Consider the following 20,357-nt stretch of genomic DNA (forward strand, 5'->3'; position numbering starts at 1 on the left):
CAAGAAGCAATAATATCTCAGAGTTTTAAGTGAAGCTCAGATTCTAATTAGATGAGCAGGGCTAGTAGCTTTTTGCTTCCAAACAGTTTTGGCATCTCACTTTATCCTTTGAAATTCAGAATGATTGGCATTCATAGGAACTCAGAAGTCAGATAGTATTATTGATTTTCCTAGTTAAGTATGTTGATTCTTGAACACAGCTACTTTTATGAGTCTTGGCCGTGGCCCTAAGCACTTTGTTTTCCAGTATTACCACCGGATACACAAATGCCACAGACACATAACTGGGTGAACCTTTTCAGATTGTGACTCAGCTTTGCTAGAGTCCCCAGTTAGAGGTGTCCAGAGCTCTTAAGCACACTCTTTTTGCTTTGGATCACGACTTTAACCACTCAGTCTCAAGCTTTTCACTTGGACCTTCATGACACAAGCACATGGTTAGGGACAGCTTGATTTAGCCGCTTAGGCCTGGATTTTATTTCCTTAGGCCCTCCTATCCATTGATGCTCAAAGCCTTGGATCCTTTTTACCCTTGCCTTTTGGTTTTTAAGGGCTATTGGCTTTTTCTGCTTGCTTTTTCTTTTTCTTTCTATTTTTTTTTCGCCACTTTTTTTTTTTCACAAGCTTTTGCTTTTTCACTGCTTTTTCTTGCTTCAAGAATCAATTTCATGATTTTTCAGATCATCAATAACATTTCTCTTTGTTCATCATTCTTTCAAGAGCCAACAATTTTAACATTCATAAACAACAAGATCAAAAATATGCACTGTTCAAGCATTCATTCAGAAGACAAAAAGTATTGCCACCACATATAAATAATTAGAATTTTCCTTATTAAGAACTCGAAAAAATTAAATTGCCTCTTTATTCTACAAATCTACTATTTTATTCATGTTTGATGATGATGGGAAAAATAAATTATAACTTAATTGGAAATAAAACCAAAATAGATATGCTAATTACTACTACTCCTATATAACTTCTAAGGTAAAATTCTATAATAATACTATCACAGAGTTAAAGCTAGAATTAGAACTTAACAACCTGTATTTTGGGAAGTGGATGTTCCTCTAGTCTGTAGGGTGCCTTCAAGAATTAATTTCTAACGCTTCAGCTCCCTTAAGTTCACATCCTTGTTCTTCTTGTTCCCTTAGGTGCCATGATCTTGATGGGTTTTAGCTCAGTGATCATGGCAACTCACACCAAACTTAGAGGTTTGCTTGTCATCAAGCAAAAGAAAGGACAGGAGAGGAATAGAGGGAGAGGCAAATTCGAAATCCAAAAGATATGATGAGTTGAAAAAGATTTGAAAAAGATTTGGATTGGAAAAAGATTTGGGTTTATGAATTAAGATATATTTGATATTTTTGAAAAAGGGATTTTAGAAATTAGTGTTTTTATAAATTAGGATTAAAAATTTTGGAATTGAAGGATGACATTTTGAAACATGTTTATGCAAGAAATCATGAATTGAAACATAAAAATTTAGAAAAATTATAAAGAAAAACGAATTTTACCTCCTCCCCACCATTCTGGCGTTAAACGCCCAAACGATGCATGTTTTGGGCGTTTAACGCCCAAATGCTGCTTCTCCTGGGCATTCAACGCCCAGCTGTTGCTTCTTTCTGGCGTTGAACGCCAGGAAGTCCTTTGTCACTGGGCGTTTTTCTGAACGCCCAGGACGCTGTCAATCTGGCGTTAAACGCCCAGAAGGTGCTTCTTTCTGGCGTTCAACGCCCAGAAGATGCTCCCTTCTGGCGTTTAACGCCCAGATGGCTACCCTTACTGGCGTTGAACGCCCAGTGGGTGCTTCTTTTGGGCGTTCAACGCCCAAAATGTTTCTTACTGGCTTTTTCATGCCAGTGAGCTTCCAAATTCCCTTGTAACTCTGTGAATCCAATCAATTGCTATTTTACCTTGAAGATACTTTGACATATACCTATAAAGAAAAGAAAATTTATTTAATTAGTAAATAAACTTTGTAAATGACTGGGTTGCCTCCCAGCAAGCGCTTCTTTATTGTCTTTAGCTGGACTATTACTGAGCTCTAATCAAGTCTCAGTTTTGAGCATTCTTGCTCAAAATTGCTTTCAAGATAATGTTTAATTCTTTGTCCATTGACAATGAACTTTTTGTTAGAGTCATTATCTTGAAGCTCTACGTATCCATATGGTGATACACTTGTAATTACATATGGACCTCTCCACCGGGATTTTAATTTCCCGGGGAATAATTTGAGCCTAGAATTAAATAGCAGAACTTTCTGCCCCGGCTCAAAGACTCTGGATGACAATTTCTTATCATGCCATCTTTTTGCTTTCTCTTTGTAAATTTTTGCATTCTCGAAAGCATTGAGTCTAAATTCCTCTAGCTCATTTAACTGGAGCAATCGTTTTTCTCCAGCTAACTTGGCATCAAGGTTTAGGAATCTGGTTGCCCAGTAGGCCTTGTGTTCCAGTTCCACTGGCAAGTGACATGCCTTTCCATACACAAGCTGGTATGGAGAGGTCCCTATAGGGGTCTTGAATGCTGTTCTGTATGCCCACAGAGCATCATCCAAGCTTCTTGCCCAATCCTTTCTACGGTTAATTACAGTCCGTTCCAGGATTCTTTTGAGTTCTCTATTTGAGACTTCAGCTTGCCCATTAGTCTGTGGATGGTATGGAGTGGCTACCCTGTGGCTAACTCCATAACGAACCAGAGCAGAGTAAAGCTGTTTATTACAGAAATGAGTGCCCCCATCACTGATTAACACTCTAGGGATACCAAATCTGCTGAAAATATGTTTCTGGAGGAATTTTAACACTGTTTTAGTGTCATTAGTGGGTGTTGCAATAGCCTCCACCCATTTGGATACATAATCCACTGCCACCAGAATATAAGTGTTTGAGTATGATGGTGGGAAAGGTCCCATGAAGTCAATGCCCCATACATCAAACAACTCAATTTCCAGGATTCCTTGTTGAGGCATGGCATAACTGTGAGGTAGGTTGCCTGATCTTTGGCAACTGTCACAATTAAGCACAAACGCTCGGGAATCTTTATAGAGAGTAGGCCAGTAGAAGCCACTTTGGAGGACTCTTGTGGCTGTTCGTTCACTTCCAAAATGTCCTCCATACTGTGATCCATGGCAATGCCAAAGGATCTTCTGTGCTTCTTCTTTAGGCACACATCTACGGATTACTCCGTCTGCACATCTCTTGAAGAGATATCGTTCATCCCAAAGATAGTACTTTGCATCTGTGATTAATTTCTTTGATTGCACCCTACTGTACTCTTTGGGTATGAATCTCACTGCCTTGTAGTTTGCAATGTCTGCAAACCATGGTACTTCCTGGATGGCAAAGAGTTGCTCATCCAGAAAGGTTTCAGAAATCTCAGTGAGAGGGAGGGACGCCCCTTCCACTGGTTCTATTCGGGACAGGTGATCTGCTACTTGATTTTCTGTCCCTTTTCTGTCTCTTATTTCTATATCAAACTCTTGCAGAAGCAACACCCATCTAATGAGTCTGGGTTTTGAATCCTGCTTTGTGAGTAGATATTTAAGAGCAGCATGATCAGTGTACACAATCACTTTTGATCCTACTAAATAGGATCTGAATTTGTCAATGGCGTAAACCACTGCTAGTAGCTCTTTTTCTGTGGTTGTGTAATTCTTCTGTGCATCATTTAGAACACGGCTGGCATAGTAAATGACGTGCAGAAGTTTGTCATGCCTTTGTCCCAACACTGCACCAATGGCATGGTCACTAGCATCACACATCAATTCAAATGGTAATGTCCAGTCTGGTGCAGAGATGATTGGTGCAGTAACCAATTTAGCTTTCAGAGTCTCAAATGCCTGCAGACACTCTTTATCAAAGATAAATGGCGTGTCAGCAGCTAGGAGATTGCTCAGAGGTTTGGCGATTTTCGAAAAATCCTTTATAAACCTCCTATAGAATCCTGCATGCCCCAGAAAGCTTCTGATTGCCTTAACATTAGCAGGTGGTGGTAATTTTTCAATTACTTCTACCTTAGCTTGATCCACCTCTATTCCCTTGTTCGAAATTTTGTGCCCAAGGACAATTCCTTCAGTCACCATAAAGTGACATTTTTCCCAGTTTAAAACCAGGTTAGTCTCTTGGCATCTTTTCAGAACAAGTGCTAAATGGTTAAGGCAGGAGCTAAATGAGTCTCCAAATACTGAAAAGTCATCCATGAAGACTTCCAGAAATTTTTCCACCATATCAGAGAAAATTGAGAGCATGCACCTCTGAAAGGTTGCAGGTGCATTGCATAGGCCAAATGGCATCCTTCTGTATGCAAATACTCCAGATGGGCATGTGAATGCCGTTTTCTCCTGATCCTGGGGATCTACTGCAATTTGATTATAGCCTGAATATCCATCCAGGAAGCAGTAGTATTCATGACCTGCTAGTCTTTCTAGCATCTGGTCTATGAATGGTAAAGGAAAATGATCCTTTCTGGTGGCTGTATTGAGCCTTCTGTAATCAATGCACATACGCCACCCTGTAACTGTCCTTGTAGGAACCAGTTCATTTTTTTCATTATGAACCACTGTCATGCCTCCTTTTTTAGGGACAACTTGGACAGGGCTCACCCAGGGGCTGTCAGAAATAGGATAAATAATCCCAGCCTCTAGTAATTTAGTGACCTCTTTCTGCACCACTTCTTTCATAGCTGGGTTCAGCCGCCTTTGTGGTTGGACCACTGGTTTGGCGTCATCCTCCAGTAAGATTTTGTGCATGCATCTGGCTGGGCTAATGCCCTTAAGATCACTGATGGACCACCCAAGAGCTGTCTTGTGTGTCCTTAGCACTTGAATTAGTGCTTCCTCTTCCTGTGGCTCTAAGGTAGAACTTATAATTACAGGAAAGGTATCACCTTCTCCTAGAAATGCATATTTCAGGGATGGTGGTAATGGTTTGAGTTCGGGTTTTGGAGGTTTCTCCTCTTCTTGAGGGATTTTCAGAGGTTCTATTATCTTCTCTGATTCCTCCAAATCAGGCTGAACATCTTTAAAGATGTCTTCTAGCTCTGATTCGAGACTCTCAGCCATATTGACCTCTCTTACTAGAGAGTCAATAATATCAACACTCATGCAGTCATTTGGGGTGTCTGGATGTTGCATGGCTTTGACAACATTCAACTTGAACTCCTCCTCATTGACTCTCAAGGTCACTTCCCCTTTTTGGACGTCAATGAGGGTTCGGCCAGTTGCTAGGAAAGGTCTTCCTAGAATGAGAGTTGCACTCTTGTGCTCCTCCATTTCCAGCACCACAAAGTCAGTAGGAAAGGCAAATGGCCCAACCTTGACAATCATGTCTTCAATCACGCCTGATGGGTATTTAATGGAGCCATCAGCAAGTTGAAGACATATCCTGGTTGGTTTGATTTCTTCAGTCAAACTAAGCTTTCTGATAGTAGATGCAGGTATTAGGTTGATACTTGCCCCAAGATCACATAAAGCTTGCTTGGTACAAGTGCCTTCTAATGTGCATGGTATCATAAAGCTTCCAGGATCTTTAAGCTTCTCAGGTAAGCTTTTCAGAATGACTGCACTGCATTCTTCAGTGAGGCAAACTTTTTCAGTTTCCCTCCAATCCTTCTTATGACTTAAGATTTCTTTCATGAACTTAGCATAAGAGGGTATTTGCTCAAGTGCTTCTGCAAACGGAATCTTTATTTCAAGAGTCCTGAGATAGTCTGCAAAGCGGGCGAATTGCTTATCCTGTTCCGCTTGGCGGAGTTTTTGAGGATAAGGCATCTTGGCTTTGTATTCCTCAACCTTAGTTGCTGCAGGTTTATTACTTACAGAAGTGGGTTGGGAAGCCTTTTTAGAAGGGTTGTTATCAGCACTTGTATGTGACTGATCACCCACTGGCATTTAAATGCTAGGGGTGGAAGCTGGAGTGGCGTTAGACGCCACTTCCTTATTTGTTACTGGCGTTTGAACGCCAGAACCATGTTCCCTTTGGGCGTTCAACGCCGGATACATGCTTGTTTCTGGCGTTGAACGCCAGGAATGAGCATGGTCTGGGCGTTCAGCGCCAGCATCATTTCTCTCTGGGCTCTGATTGTCCTCAGAGGGATTTTGAGTAGACATCTGTTCATTTCTTGGCTTCCTGCTGCTTTGAAGTGAGGTATTTAATGTTTTCCCACTTCTTAATTGAACTGCTTGGCATTCTTCTGCTATTTGTTTTGACAGTTGCTTTTCTGTCTGCTTTAATTGCACTTCCATATTCCTGTTAGCCATTCTTGTTTCCTGTAATATTTCCTTGAATTCGGCTAGCTGCTGAGTTAGAAAGTCTAATTGCTGATTAATTTCATTAGCCTGATCCACCGGACTGAGTTCAGCAGTTACTGTTTTAGCTTCTTCTTTCATGGAAGATTCACTGCTCAGATACAGATGCTGATTTCTGGTGGTGGACGAAATTGTGATTTCTATCTTTTTGAGCTTTAGCATATATTGACTCTTAGAGCACTGTTTATTCTCACAACTCCGTTCAACTAACCAGCAAGTGTACTGGGTCGTCCAAGTAATAAACCTTACGTGAGTAAGGGTCGAATCCACAGAGATTGTTGGTATGAAGCAAGCTATGGTCACCTTGTAAGTCTCAGTCAGGCAGATTAAATTGGTTTATGATTTTTTGGAATAATTAATAAAAAGGAATAATAAAAGGGATAGAATACTTATGCAGATTCATTGGTGGGAATTTCAGATAAGCGGATGGAGATGCTGTAGAGCCCAAGGACGCCTGCTCTCCTATTGCTTCTACTCAATCCTTCTTACTCCTTTCCATGGCAAGCTTTGTATAGGGGTTCACCATCAACTGTGGCTACTTTCTTCCTCTCGGGGAAATATCCTGTGCGGCTGTCACTCGCACAGCTAACCAGTCTGGAGGCATCACCCATGGCTGATGGCTACATCCCATCCTCGCAGTGAAAACTAATGCTCATGCACTCTGTCACAGTACGGCTAATCACCGGTTGGTTCCCTCCCCTACTGGAATAGAATCCCTCTTTTGCGTCTGTCACTAACGCCCAGCAGGTTACAGGTTTGAAGCACGTCACAGTCATTCATTAACGGAATCCTACTCGGAATACCACAGACAAGGTGAGACTTTCCGGATTCCCAGGATCCTACTCGGAATACCACAGACAAGGTTAGACTTTCCGGATCCTCATAAATGCCGCCATCTATCTAGCTTATACCACGAAGATTCTGTTGGAGAATCTAAGAGATACGCATTCAAGCTCTGTTGCATGTAGAACGGAAGTGGTTGTCAATCACGCGCGTTCATAAGTGAGAATGATAATGAGGGTAATCTAACTCATTACATTCATCATGTTCTTGGGTACGAATGAATATCTTGGAATAAGAATAAGAGAGATTTGAATAAAAGAAGATAGAATTTCATTAATACTTGAGGTACAGCAGAGCTCCACACCCTTAATCTATGGTGTGCAGAAACTCCACCGTTGAAAATACATAAGCAAAAGGTTCAGGCATGGCCGAATGGCCAGCCCCCAAAACGTGATCACAGGATTCCAAATACAATCCAGGATGTCTAATACAATAGATAAATGTCCTATTTATACTAGACTAGCTACTAGGGTTTACATGAGTAAGTATTTGATGCATAAATCCACTTCCGGGGCCCACTTGGTGTATGCTTGGGCTGAGCTTGATCAATCCACGAGTAAAGGCATTTCTTGGCGTCAAACTCCAGGTTATGACGTGTTTTGGGCGTTCAACTCCGGATAATGACGTTTTTCTGGCGTTTAACTCCAGACAGCAGCATGTACTTGGCGTTCAACGCCAAGTTACGTCGTCATTCTTCGAATAAAGTATGGACTATTATATATTGCTGGAAAGCCCTGGATGTCTACTTTCCAACGCCGTTGAGAGCGCGCCAATTGGAGTTCTGTAGCTCCAGAAAATCCATTTCGAGTGCAGGGAGGTCAGATTCCAACAGCATCAGCAGTCCTTTTGTCAGCCTTCTTCAGAGTTCTGCTCAAATCCCTCAATTTCAGTCAGAATTTACCTGAAATCACAGAAAAACACACAAACTCATAGTAAAGTCCAGAAATGTGAATTTATCATAAAAACTAATGAAAACATCCCTAAAATTAGCTTAAACTTACTAAAAATTATATAAAAACAATGCCAAAAAGCGTATAAATTATCCGCTCATCACAACACCAAACATAAATTGTTGCTTGTCCCCAAGCAACTGAAAATCAATTAGGATAAAAAGAAGAGAATATACTATAAAGTCCAAAATATCAATGAATATTAATTTAATTAGATGAGCGGGACTTGTAGCTTTTTGCTTCTGAACAGTTTTGGCATCTCACTTTTTCCTTTGAAGTTCAGAGTGATTGGTATCTCTAGGAACTTAGAATTTCAGATAGTGTTATTGACTTTCCTAGTTAGGCATGTTGATTCTTGAACACAGCTACTTATGAGTCTTGGCTGTGGCCCTAAGCACTTTGTCTTCCAGTATTACCACCGGATACACAAATGCCGCAGACACATAACTGGGTGAACCTTTTTAGATTGTGACTCAGCTTTGCTAAAGTCCCCAGTTAGTGGTGTCCAGAGCTCTTAAGCACACTCTTTTGCTTTGGATCATGACTTTAACCATTCAGTCTCAAGCTTTTCACTTGGACCTTCATGACACAAGCACATGGTTAGGGACAGCTTGATTTAGCCGCTTAGGCCTGGATTTTAATTTCCTTGGGCCCTCCTATCCATTAATGCTCAAAGCCTTGGATCCTTGCTTTAAAATTTTCGCCACCTTTTTTTTTTTACTGCTTTTTCTTGCTTCAAGAATCAATTTCATGATGTTTTTCAGATCATCAATAATATTTCTCTTTGTTCATCATTCTTTCAAGAACCAACAAGTTTAACACTCATAAACAACAATATCAAAAGACATATGCACTGTTCAATCATTCATTCAGAAAACAAAAATTATTGCCACCACATCAATATAATTAAATTAAATTCAAGGATAAATTCGAATTCTATGTACTTCTTGTTCTTTTGAATTAAAACATTTTTCATTTAAGAGAGGTGAAGGATTCATGGAATTATTCATAATCTTTAAGGCATGGTTACATACTAATGATCATGAAGTAAAGACACAAAATATAGATAAACACAATATTAAAAACGAAAACAGAAAGAAATGAAGAACAAGGAATGAATCCACCTGAGTGAGGGTGGCGCCTTCTTGAAGGTCCAATGGTGCTTTTTGAGCTTCTTTATGTCTTTTCCTTGCTTCTGTTGCATGATCCCTAGTGATTTTGTTGTTTTTAACATTATTTGCTCCCAATAGTTGTGTGGAGGACAACTTATCCCCTGAGGTATCTCAGGGATCTCTTGATTTGCAGCCACATGTTATACCACTGAGCTATGACGGCTTATATTTTCCATCTCCCAAGACTCAGAGGTGGAAGCTTTTGTCTTCCCTTTGAGGTTTCTCTGGCCTTAGGTGCCATTAATGGTAATGGAAAAGCAAAAAAAGCTATGCTTTTACCACACCAAACTTAAAATATTGCTCGCCCTCGAGCAAGAAAAGAAAGAAGAGAAGAAGAAGAAGAAGATGGAGGTGAGTGAGGGGAGATGGATTCGGCTATATGGGTGGGATTGGGTGGGAAAGAGAAGTTGAATTGTAAAAGTGGATAGATGTAGGTGGTGAATGAAAAATAGAAGGGATGACCATAAATGGAAAGAGAGAGGGCGAGGTAGGTGGGGATCCTGTGGGGTCCACAGATCCTGAGGTGAAAAGAAATACCATTCCTTCACCATATAGGCATGTAAAATGCCTTCGTGCATCATTCTGGCGTTTAAACGCCCATTGGTGCACGTTCTGGGCGTTCAACGCCCATGTGATGCATGTTTCTGGCGTTGAACGCCAGTTTCATGCTTGTTCCTGGCGTTCAGCGCCAGTTTGTCCTCTCTGTGCACCATCCTGGCGTTTAACGCCAGGTTGTTGCTTGTTTTGGGCATTCAGCGCCAGAATGGTGCTCTGTTCTGGCGTTGAACGCCGGCCAGATGCACCTTCTGGGCGTTGAACGCCAGCCCGTGCATCCTCCAGGGTGAAAAAATTTTTTCTTCTGTTTTTGACTCTGTTTTTAATTCTTTTGATTTTTTCGTGACTCCTCATGATCATGTACCTAATTCAATACAAAAATAACACTAAAACAAAATAAAATAAAATTAGATAAATAAAATTGGGTTGCCTCCCAACAAGCGCTTCTTTAATGTCAATAGCTTGACAGTGGCTCTCATGGAGCCAAAAAGTGATCAGGTCAATGTTGTATAGTCCCAACACCAAACTTAGAGTTTGGATATGGGGTCTTGACACCAAACTTAGAGTTTGGTTGTGGCTTCACAACACCAAACTTAGAGTTTGACTGTGTGGGCTCTTCTTGACCTTGAACTGAGAGAAGCTCTTCATGCTTACTCTCTTTTGTCACAGAGGGATGGCCATGTGCCTTAAACACAAGGTAGTCCCCATTCAATTGAAGGACTAACTTTCCTCTATTGACATCTATCACAGCTTCTGCTGTGGCTAGAAAAGGTCTTCCTAGGATGATGCATTCATCATCTTCCTTCCTAGTGTCTAGGATTATGAAATCAGCAGGGATGTAAAGGCCTTCAACCTTTACTAAAACGTCCTCTACCATTCCATAGGCTTGTCTCAAAGACTTATCTGCCAATTGTAATGAGAACAAGGCAGGTTGTACCTCAATGATCCCTAGCTTCTCTATTACAGAGAGTGGCATCAGATTTATCCCTGATCCCAGATCACATAGAGCTTTTTCAAAGCTCATGGTGCCTATGGTGCAAGGTATTAGGAACTTGCCAGGATCTTGTCTCTTTTGAGGTAGAGTTTTCTGAATCCAAGTATCTAGTTCACTAATGAGCAAGGGAGGTTCACTTTCCCAAGTCTCATTACCAAACAGCTTGGCATTCAGCTTCATGATAGCTCCTAAGTATTGAGCAACTTGCTCTCCAGTCACATCTTCATCCTCTTCAGAGGAGGAATAGTCTTCAGAGCTCATGAATGGCAGAAGGAGATTTATTGGAATCTCTATGGTCTCTGTATGAGCCTCAGATTCCTTTGAATCCTTAATAGGAAGCTCCTTCTCGCCTAAGGGACGTCCCAGGAGGTCTTCCTCACTAGGATTTTCGTCCTCCTCCTCCCTAGTGCATTCGGCCACTTTAATTAAATCAATGGCCTTGCATTCTCCTTTTGGATTCTCTTCTGTATTGCTTGGGAGAATACTGGGAGGAGTTTCAATAACTTTCTTACTCAGCTGGCCTACTTGTGCTTCCAGATTTCTAATGGATGATCTTGTTTCATTCATGAAACTGAAAGTGGCCTTTGACAGATCAGAGACTATATTGGCTAAATTAGAAGTGTTTTGTTCAGAGTTCTCTGTCTGTTGCTGAGAAGATGATGGATATGGCTTGCTATTGCCTAGCCTAGTGCGTCCACCATTGTTAAAGCCTTGTTGAGGCTTTTGTTGATCCTTCCAGGAGAAATTTGGATGATTTCTCCATGATGGGTTATAGGTATTTCCATATGGTTCACCCATGTAATTAACCTCTGCCATGGCAGGGTTCTCAGGATCATAAGCTTCTTCAGAAGCTGCCTCTCTAGTACTGTTGGATGCATGTTGCAATCCATTCAGATTTTGAGAGATTATGTTGACCTGTTGAGTCAACATTTTGTTCTGAGCCAATATGGCATTCAGAGCATCAATTTCAAGAACTCCTTTCTTCTGAGGTATCCCATTATTCACGGAGTTCCTCTCAGAGGTGTACATAAACTGGTTGTTTGCAACCATGTCAATGAGTTCTTGAGCCTCTTCAGGCGTTTTCTTCAGGTGAATAGATCCACCTGCAGAATGATCCAATGACATTTTCGAAAATTCAGAGAGACCATAATAGAATATATCTAACATGGTCCATTCTGAAAACATGTCAGATGGACATCTTTTGGTCAACTGCTTGTATCTTTCCCAAGCTTCATAGAGGGATTCACCATCCTTTTGCTTGAAGGTTTGAACATCCACTCTCAGCTTGCTCAGCTTTTGAGGAGGAAAGAACTTATCCAAGAAAGCAGTGACCAGCTTATCCCAGGAGTCCAGGCTATCCTTAGGTTGTGAATCCAACCATATTCTAGCTCTGTCTCTTACAGCAAAAGGGAAAAGCATGAGTCTGTAGACTTCAGGATCAACTCCATTTGTCTTTACAGTCTCACAGATCTGCAAGAACTCAGTTAAGAACTGATAAGGATCTTCAGATGGAAGTCCATAAAACTTGCAGTTTTGTTGCATTAATGCAACTAGTTGAGGCTTAAGCTCAAAGTTATTGGCTCCAATGGTAGGAATGGAGATGCTTCTTCCATCAAACTTGGACGTTGGCTTTGTGAAGTCACCAAGCATTCTCCTTGCATTATTATTATTATTTTCGGCTGCCATGTCCTTCTCTTGTTCGAAAATTTCTGAAAGGTTGTTTCTGGATTGTTGTAATTTAGCTTCTCTTAATTTTCTCTTCAGAGTCCTTTCAGGTTCTGGATCAACTTCAACAAGAGTGCCCTTTTCCCTGTTCCTGCTCATATGAAAGAGAAGAAAACAAGAAAAGAAAGAGGAATCCTCTATGTCACAGTATAGAGATTCTTTTATGTTAGTAGAAGAAGATAGGGGTATAAGGAAGAAGAGGGAAGGATTCGGATTTTTGGATGAAGAAAGGTGAAGAGAAGTGTTAGTAATTAAATAATTAAATAGAAGAAGAGAGGAGAAGAGAAAATTCGAAAATAATTTTTGGAAAAGAGTTAGTGATTTTCGAAAATTAGAGATAAAATATAATTAAAATTAAAATTTAAAACAAAAAGAATTTTTGAAAAAGAGAGGGAGAATTTTCGAAAATTAGAGAGGGAAAAGTAGTTAGGTGGTTTTGAAAAAGATAAGAAACAAACAAAAAGTTAGTTAGTTGATTGAAAAAGATTTGAAGTCAAAATTTGAAAAAGATAAGAAGATAAGAAGTTAGATAAGATATTTTGAAATCAAATTTTGAAAAAGATAAAATTTTTGAAAAGGATAAGATAAAAGATAAAAAGATTTTTAAGAAAAAGATATTTTGAAAAAGATTTAATTTTTAAAAATTTCTTAACTAACAAGAAACTTCAAGATAGGATTCTAGAATTTAAAGATTGAACCTTTCTTAACAAGAAAGTAACAAACTTCAAATTTTTGAACCAATCACATTAATTGTTAGCTTAATTTTCGAAAATTAGATAAAAAGATAAGAAAAAGATTTTTGAAAATATTTTGAAAAATAATTTTTGAAATTTTCGAAAATTATAAAAAATGAAAAAGATATGATTTTTTAAAAAGATTTTGAAAAGATAAGATTTTTTAAAATTGAAATTTTGACTTGACTTGTAAGAAATAACTAATTTTGAAAATTTTTGACCAAGTCAACCCAAAATTTTGAAAATTTGGAGGAAAATAAGGAAAAGATATTTTTTTGATTTTTTGAATTTTTAATTATGAAAGAGAAAAACAACAAAAATATTCAATGCATGAAATTTTTAGATCAAAACAATGAATGCATGCAAGAATGCTATGAATGTCAAGATGAACACCAAGAACACTTTGAAGATCATGATGAACATCAAGAACATAATTTTAAAAAAAATTTTTTTGATGCAAAGAAAACATGCAAGACACCAAACTTAGAAATCTTTAATGCATGAAAAATATGAATGCAAAAATGCACATGAAAAACAAGAAAAGACACAAAACAAGAAATCATCAAGATCAAACAAGAAGACTTGTCAAGAACAACTTGAAGATCATGAAGAACACTATGAATGCATGGATTTTTCGAAAATTGCAAGAAAAAATTTTTAAAAGCATGCAATTGACACCAAACTTAAAAATTAACACAAGACTCAAACAAGAAACACAAAATATTTTTGATTTTTATGATTTTATGATTTTTTTGTATTTTTATTAATTTTTTCGAAAAACATTTTTGGAAAAACGAAAAATAAAAGAAAAATTTTTGAAAAAGATTTTTGAAAAGAAAATTACCTAATCTGAGCAACAAGATGAACCGTCAGTTGTCCATACTCGAACAATCCCCGGCAACGGCGCCAAAAACATGGTGGACGAAATTGTGATTTCTATCTTTTTGAGCTTTAGCATATATTGACTCTTAGAGCACTGTTTATTCTCACAACTCCGTTCAACTAACCAGCAAGTGTACTGGGTCGTCCAAGTAATAAACCTTACGTGAGTAAGGGTCGAATCCACAGAGATTGTTGGTATGAAGCAAGCTATGGTCACCTTGTAAGTCTCAGTCAGGTAGATTAAATTGGTTTATGATTTTTTGGAATAATTAATAAAAAGGAATAATAAAAGGGATAGAATACTTATGCAGATTCATTGGTGGGAATTTCAGATAAGCGGATGGAGATGCTGTAGAGCCCAAGGACGCCTGCTCTCCTATTGCTTCTACTCAATCCTTCTTACTCCTTTCCATGGCAAGCTTTGTATAGGGGTTCACCATCAACTGTGGCTACTTTCTTCCTCTCGGGGAAATATCCTGTGCGGCTGTCACTCGCACAGCTAACCAGTCTGGAGGCATCACCCATGGCTGATGGCTACATCCCATCCTCGCAGTGAAAACTAATGCTCATGCACTCTGTCACAGTACGGCTAATCACCGGTTGGTTCCCTCCCCTACTGGAATAGAATCCCTCTTTTGCGTCTGTCACTAACGCCCAGCAGGTTACAGGTTTGAAGCACGTCACAGTCATTCATTAACGGAATCCTACTCGGAATACCACAGACAAGGTGAGACTTTCCGGATTCCCAGGATCCTACTCGGAATACCACAGACAAGGTTAGACTTTCCGGATCCTCATAAATGCCGCCATCTATCTAGCTTATACCACGAAGATTCTGTTGGAGAATCTAAGAGATACGCATTCAAGCTCTGTTGCATGTAGAACGGAAGTGGTTGTCAATCACGCGCGTTCATAAGTGAGAATGATAATGAGGGTAATCTAACTCATTACATTCATCATGTTCTTGGGTACGAATGAATATCTTGGAATAAGAATAAGAGAGATTTGAATAAAAGAAGATAGAATTTCATTAATACTTGAGGTACAGCAGAGCTCCACACCCTTAATCTATGGTGTGCAGAAACTCCACCGTTGAAAATACATAAGCAAAAGGTTCAGGCATGGCCGAATGGCCAGCCCCCAAAACGTGATCACAGGATTCCAAATACAATCCAGGATGTCTAATACAATAGATAAATGTCCTATTTATACTAGACTAGCTACTAGGGTTTACATGAGTAAGTATTTGATGCATAAATCCACTTCCGGGGCCCACTTGGTGTATGCTTGGGCTGAGCTTGATCAATCCACGAGTAAAGGCATTTCTTGGCGTCAAACTCCAGGTTATGACGTGTTTTGGGCGTTCAACTCCGGATAATGACGTTTTTCTGGCGTTTAACTCCAGACAGCAGCATGTACTTGGCGTTCAACGCCAAGTTACGTCGTCATTCTTCGAATAAAGTATGGACTATTATATATTGCTGGAAAGCCCTGGATGTCTACTTTCCAACGCCGTTGAGAGCGCGCCAATTGGAGTTCTGTAGCTCCAGAAAATCCATTTCGAGTGCAGGGAGGTCAGATTCCAACAGCATCAGCAGTCCTTTTGTCAGCCTTCTTCAGAGTTCTGCTCAAATCCCTCAATTTCAGTCAGAATTTACCTGAAATCACAGAAAAACACACAAACTCATAGTAAAGTCCAGAAATGTGAATTTATCATAAAAACTAATGAAAACATCCCTAAAAGTAGCTTAAACTTACTAAAAATTATATAAAAACAATGCCAAAAAGCGTATAAATTATCCGCTCATCACAACACCAAACTTAAATTGTTGCTTGTCCCCAAGCAACTGAAAATCAATTAGGATAAAAAGAAGAGAATATACTATAAAGTCCAAAATATCAATGAATATTAATTTAATTAGATGAGCGGGACTTGTAGCTTTTTGCTTCTGAACAGTTTTGGCATCTCACTTTTTCCTTTGAAGTTCAGAGTGATTGGTATCTCTAGGAACTTAGAATTTCAGATAGTGTTATTGACTTTCCTAGTTAGGCATGTTGATTCTTGAACACAGCTACTTATGAGTCTTGGCTGTGGCCCTAAGCACTTTGTCTTCCAGTATTACCACCGGATACACAAATGCCGCAGACACATAACTGGGTGAACCTTTTCAGATTGTGACTCAGCTTTGCTAAAGTCCCCAGTTAGTGGTGTCCAGAGCTCTTAAGCACACTCTTTTGCTTTGGATCATGACTTTAACCATTCAGTCTCAAGCTTTTCACTTGGACCTTCATGACACAAGCACATGGTTAGGGACAGCTTGATTTAGCCGCTTAGGCCTGGATTTTAATTTCCTTGGGCCCTCCTATCCATTAATGCTCAAAGCCTTGGATCCTTGCTTTAAAATTTTCGCCACCTTTTTTTTTTACTGCTTTTTCTTTCTTCAAGAATCAATTTCATGATGTTTTTCAGATCATCAATAATATTTCTCTTTGTTCATCATTCTTTCAAGAACCAACAAGTTTAACACTCATAAACAACAATATCAAAAGACATATGCACTGTTCAATCATTCATTCAGAAAACAAAAATTATTGCCACCACATCAATATAATTAAATTAAATTCAAGGATAAATTCGAATTCTATGTACTTCTTGTTCTTTTGAATTAAAACATTTTTCATTTAAGAGAGGTGAAGGATTCATGGAATTATTCATAATCTTTAAGGCATGGTTACATACTAATGATCATGAAGTAAAGACACAAAATATAGATAAACACAATATTAAAAACGAAAACAGAAAGAAATGAAGAACAAGGAATGAATCCACCTGAGTGAGGGTGGCGCCTTCTTGAAGGTCCAATGGTGCTTTTTGAGCTTCTTTATGTCTTTTCCTTGCTTCTGTTGCATGATCCCTAGTGATTTTGTTGTTTTTAACATTATTTGCTCCCAATAGTTGTGTGGAGGACAACTTATCCCCTGAGGTATCTCAGGGATCTCTTGATTTGCAGCCACATGTTATACCACTGAGCTATGACGGCTTATATTTTCCATCTCCCAAGACTCAGAGGTGGAAGCTTTTGTCTTCCCTTTGAGGTTTCTCTGGCCTTAGGTGCCATTAATGGTAATGGAAAAGCAAAAAAAGCTATGCTTTTACCACACCAAACTTAAAATATTGCTCGCCCTCGAGCAAGAAAAGAAAGAAGAGAAGAAGAAGAAGAAGATGGAGGTGAGTGAGGGGAGATGGATTCGGCTATATGGGTGGGATTGGGTGGGAAAGAGAAGTTGAATTGTAAAAGTGGATAGATGTAGGTGGTGAATGAAAAATAGAAGGGATGACCATAAATGGAAAGAGAGAGGGCGAGGTAGGTGGGGATCCTGTGGGGTCCACAGATCCTGAGGTGAAAAGAAATACCATTCCTTCACCATATAGGCATGTAAAATGCCTTCGTGCATCATTCTGGCGTTTAAACGCCCATTGGTGCACGTTCTGGGCGTTCAACGCCCATGTGATGCATGTTTCTGGCGTTGAACGCCAGTTTCATGCTTGTTCCTGGCGTTCAGCGCCAGTTTGTCCTCTCTGTGCACCATCCTGGCGTTTAACGCCAGGTTGTTGCTTGTTTTGGGCATTCAGCGCCAGAATGGTGCTCTGTTCTGGCGTTGAACGCCGGCCAGATGCACCTTCTGGGCGTTGAACGCCAGCCCGTGCATCCTCCAGGGTGAAAAAATTTTTTCTTCTGTTTTTGACTCTGTTTTTAATTCTTTTGATTTTTTCGTGACTCCTCATGATCATGTACCTAATTCAATACAAAAATAACACTAAAACAAAATAAAATAAAATTAGATAAATAAAATTGGGTTGCCTCCCAACAAGCGCTTCTTTAATGTCAATAGCTTGACAGTGGCTCTCATGGAGCCAAAAAGTGATCAGGTCAATGTTGTATAGTCCCAACACCAAACTTAGAGTTTGGATATGGGGTCTTGACACCAAACTTAGAGTTTGGTTGTGGCTTCACAACACCAAACTTAGAGTTTGACTGTGTGGGCTCTTCTTGACCTTGAACTGAGAGAAGCTCTTCATGCTTACTCTCTTTTGTCACAGAGGGATGGCCATGTGCCTTAAACACAAGGTAGTCCCCATTCAATTGAAGGACTAACTTTCCTCTATTGACATCTATCACAGCTTCTGCTGTGGCTAGAAAAGGTCTTCCTAGGATGATGCATTCATCATCTTCCTTCCTAGTGTCTAGGATTATGAAATCAGCAGGGATGTAAAGGCCTTCAACCTTTACTAAAATGTCCTCTACCATTCCATAGGCTTGTCTCAAAGACTTATCTGCCAATTGTAATGAGAACAAGGCAGGTTGTACCTCAATGATCCCTAGCTTCTCTATTACAGAGAGTGGCATCAGATTTATCCCTGATCCCAGATCACATAGAGCTTTTTCAAAGCTCATGGTGCCTATGGTGCAAGGTATTAGGAACTTGCCAGGATCTTGTCTCTTTTGAGGTAGAGTTTTCTGAATCCAAGTATCTAGTTCACTAATGAGCAAGGGAGGTTCACTTTCCCAAGTCTCATTACCAAACAGCTTGGCATTCAGCTTCATGATAGCTCCTAAGTATTGAGCAACTTGCTCTCCAGTCACATCTTCATCCTCTTCAGAGGAGGAATAGTCTTCAGAGCTCATGAATGGCAGAAGGAGATTTATTGGAATCTCTATGGTCTCTGTATGAGCCTCAGATTCCTTTGAATCCTTAATAGGAAGCTCCTTCTCGCCTAAGGGACGTCCCAGGAGGTCTTCCTCACTAGGATTTTCGTCCTCCTCCTCCCTAGTGCATTCGGCCACTTTAATTAAATCAATGGCCTTGCATTCTCCTTTTGGATTCTCTTCTGTATTGCTTGGGAGAATACTGGGAGGAGTTTCAATAACTTTCTTACTCAGCTGGCCTACTTGTGCTTCCAGATTTCTAATGGATGATCTTGTTTCATTCATGAAACTGAAAGTGGCCTTTGACAGATCAGAGACTATATTGGCTAAATTAGAAGTGTTTTGTTCAGAGTTCTCTGTCTGTTGCTGAGAAGATGATGGATATGGCTTGCTATTGCCTAGCCTAGTGCGTCCACCATTGTTAAAGCCTTGTTGAGGCTTTTGTTGATCCTTCCAGGAGAAATTTGGATGATTTCTCCATGATGGGTTATAGGTATTTCCATATGGTTCACCCATGTAATTAACCTCTGCCATGGCAGGGTTCTCAGGATCATAAGCTTCTTCAGAAGCTGCCTCTCTAGTACTGTTGGATGCATGTTGCAATCCATTCAGATTTTGAGAGATTATGTTGACCTGTTGAGTCAACATTTTGTTCTGAGCCAATATGGCATTCAGAGCATCAATTTCAAGAACTCCTTTCTTCTGAGGTATCCCATTATTCACGGAGTTCCTCTCAGAGGTGTACATAAACTGGTTGTTTGCAACCATGTCAATGAGTTCTTGAGCCTCTTCAGGCGTTTTCTTCAGGTGAATAGATCCACCTGCAGAATGATCCAATGACATTTTCGAAAATTCAGAGAGACCATAATAGAATATATCTAACATGGTCCATTCTGAAAACATGTCAGATGGACATCTTTTGGTCAACTGCTTGTATCTTTCCCAAGCTTCATAGAGGGATTCACCATCCTTTTGCTTGAAGGTTTGAACATCCACTCTCAGCTTGCTCAGCTTTTGAGGAGGAAAGAACTTATCCAAGAAAGCAGTGACCAGCTTATCCCAGGAGTCCAGGCTATCCTTAGGTTGTGAATCCAACCATATTCTAGCTCTGTCTCTTACAGCAAAAGGGAAAAGCATGAGTCTGTAGACTTCAGGATCAACTCCATTTGTCTTTACAGTCTCACAGATCTGCAAGAACTCAGTTAAGAACTGATAAGGATCTTCAGATGGAAGTCCATAAAACTTGCAGTTTTGTTGCATTAATGCAACTAGTTGAGGCTTAAGCTCAAAGTTATTGGCTCCAATGGTAGGAATGGAGATGCTTCTTCCATCAAACTTGGACGTTGGCTTTGTGAAGTCACCAAGCATTCTCCTTGCATTATTATTATTATTTTCGGCTGCCATGTCCTTCTCTTGTTCGAAAATTTCTGAAAGGTTGTTTCTGGATTGTTGTAATTTAGCTTCTCTTAATTTTCTCTTCAGAGTC

The 20,357-nt window shown here is 39.7% G+C and overlaps 2 non-coding genes across 2 annotated transcripts; both read left to right on the plus strand.

Moving 5' to 3' along the window:
• The first annotated feature begins 12,004 nt into the window (after positions 1 to 12,004).
• On the plus strand, positions 12,005 to 12,108 carry LOC112700514 (small nucleolar RNA R71). The gene has a single exon (XR_003153422.1). It is a non-coding gene; the product is annotated as a small nucleolar RNA R71 (small nucleolar RNA).
• A 7,664-nt stretch (positions 12,109 to 19,772) lies between these two features.
• Positions 19,773 to 19,876, plus strand: LOC112700515 (small nucleolar RNA R71). Its single transcript, XR_003153423.1, has one exon. It is a non-coding gene; the product is annotated as a small nucleolar RNA R71 (small nucleolar RNA).
• Positions 19,877 to 20,357: the final 481 nt, after the last annotated feature.

Source organism: Arachis hypogaea, chromosome 6 (assembly GCF_003086295.3).
Source record: "Arachis hypogaea cultivar Tifrunner chromosome 6, arahy.Tifrunner.gnm2.J5K5, whole genome shotgun sequence".
NCBI lineage: Eukaryota > Viridiplantae > Streptophyta > Magnoliopsida > Fabales > Fabaceae > Arachis > Arachis hypogaea.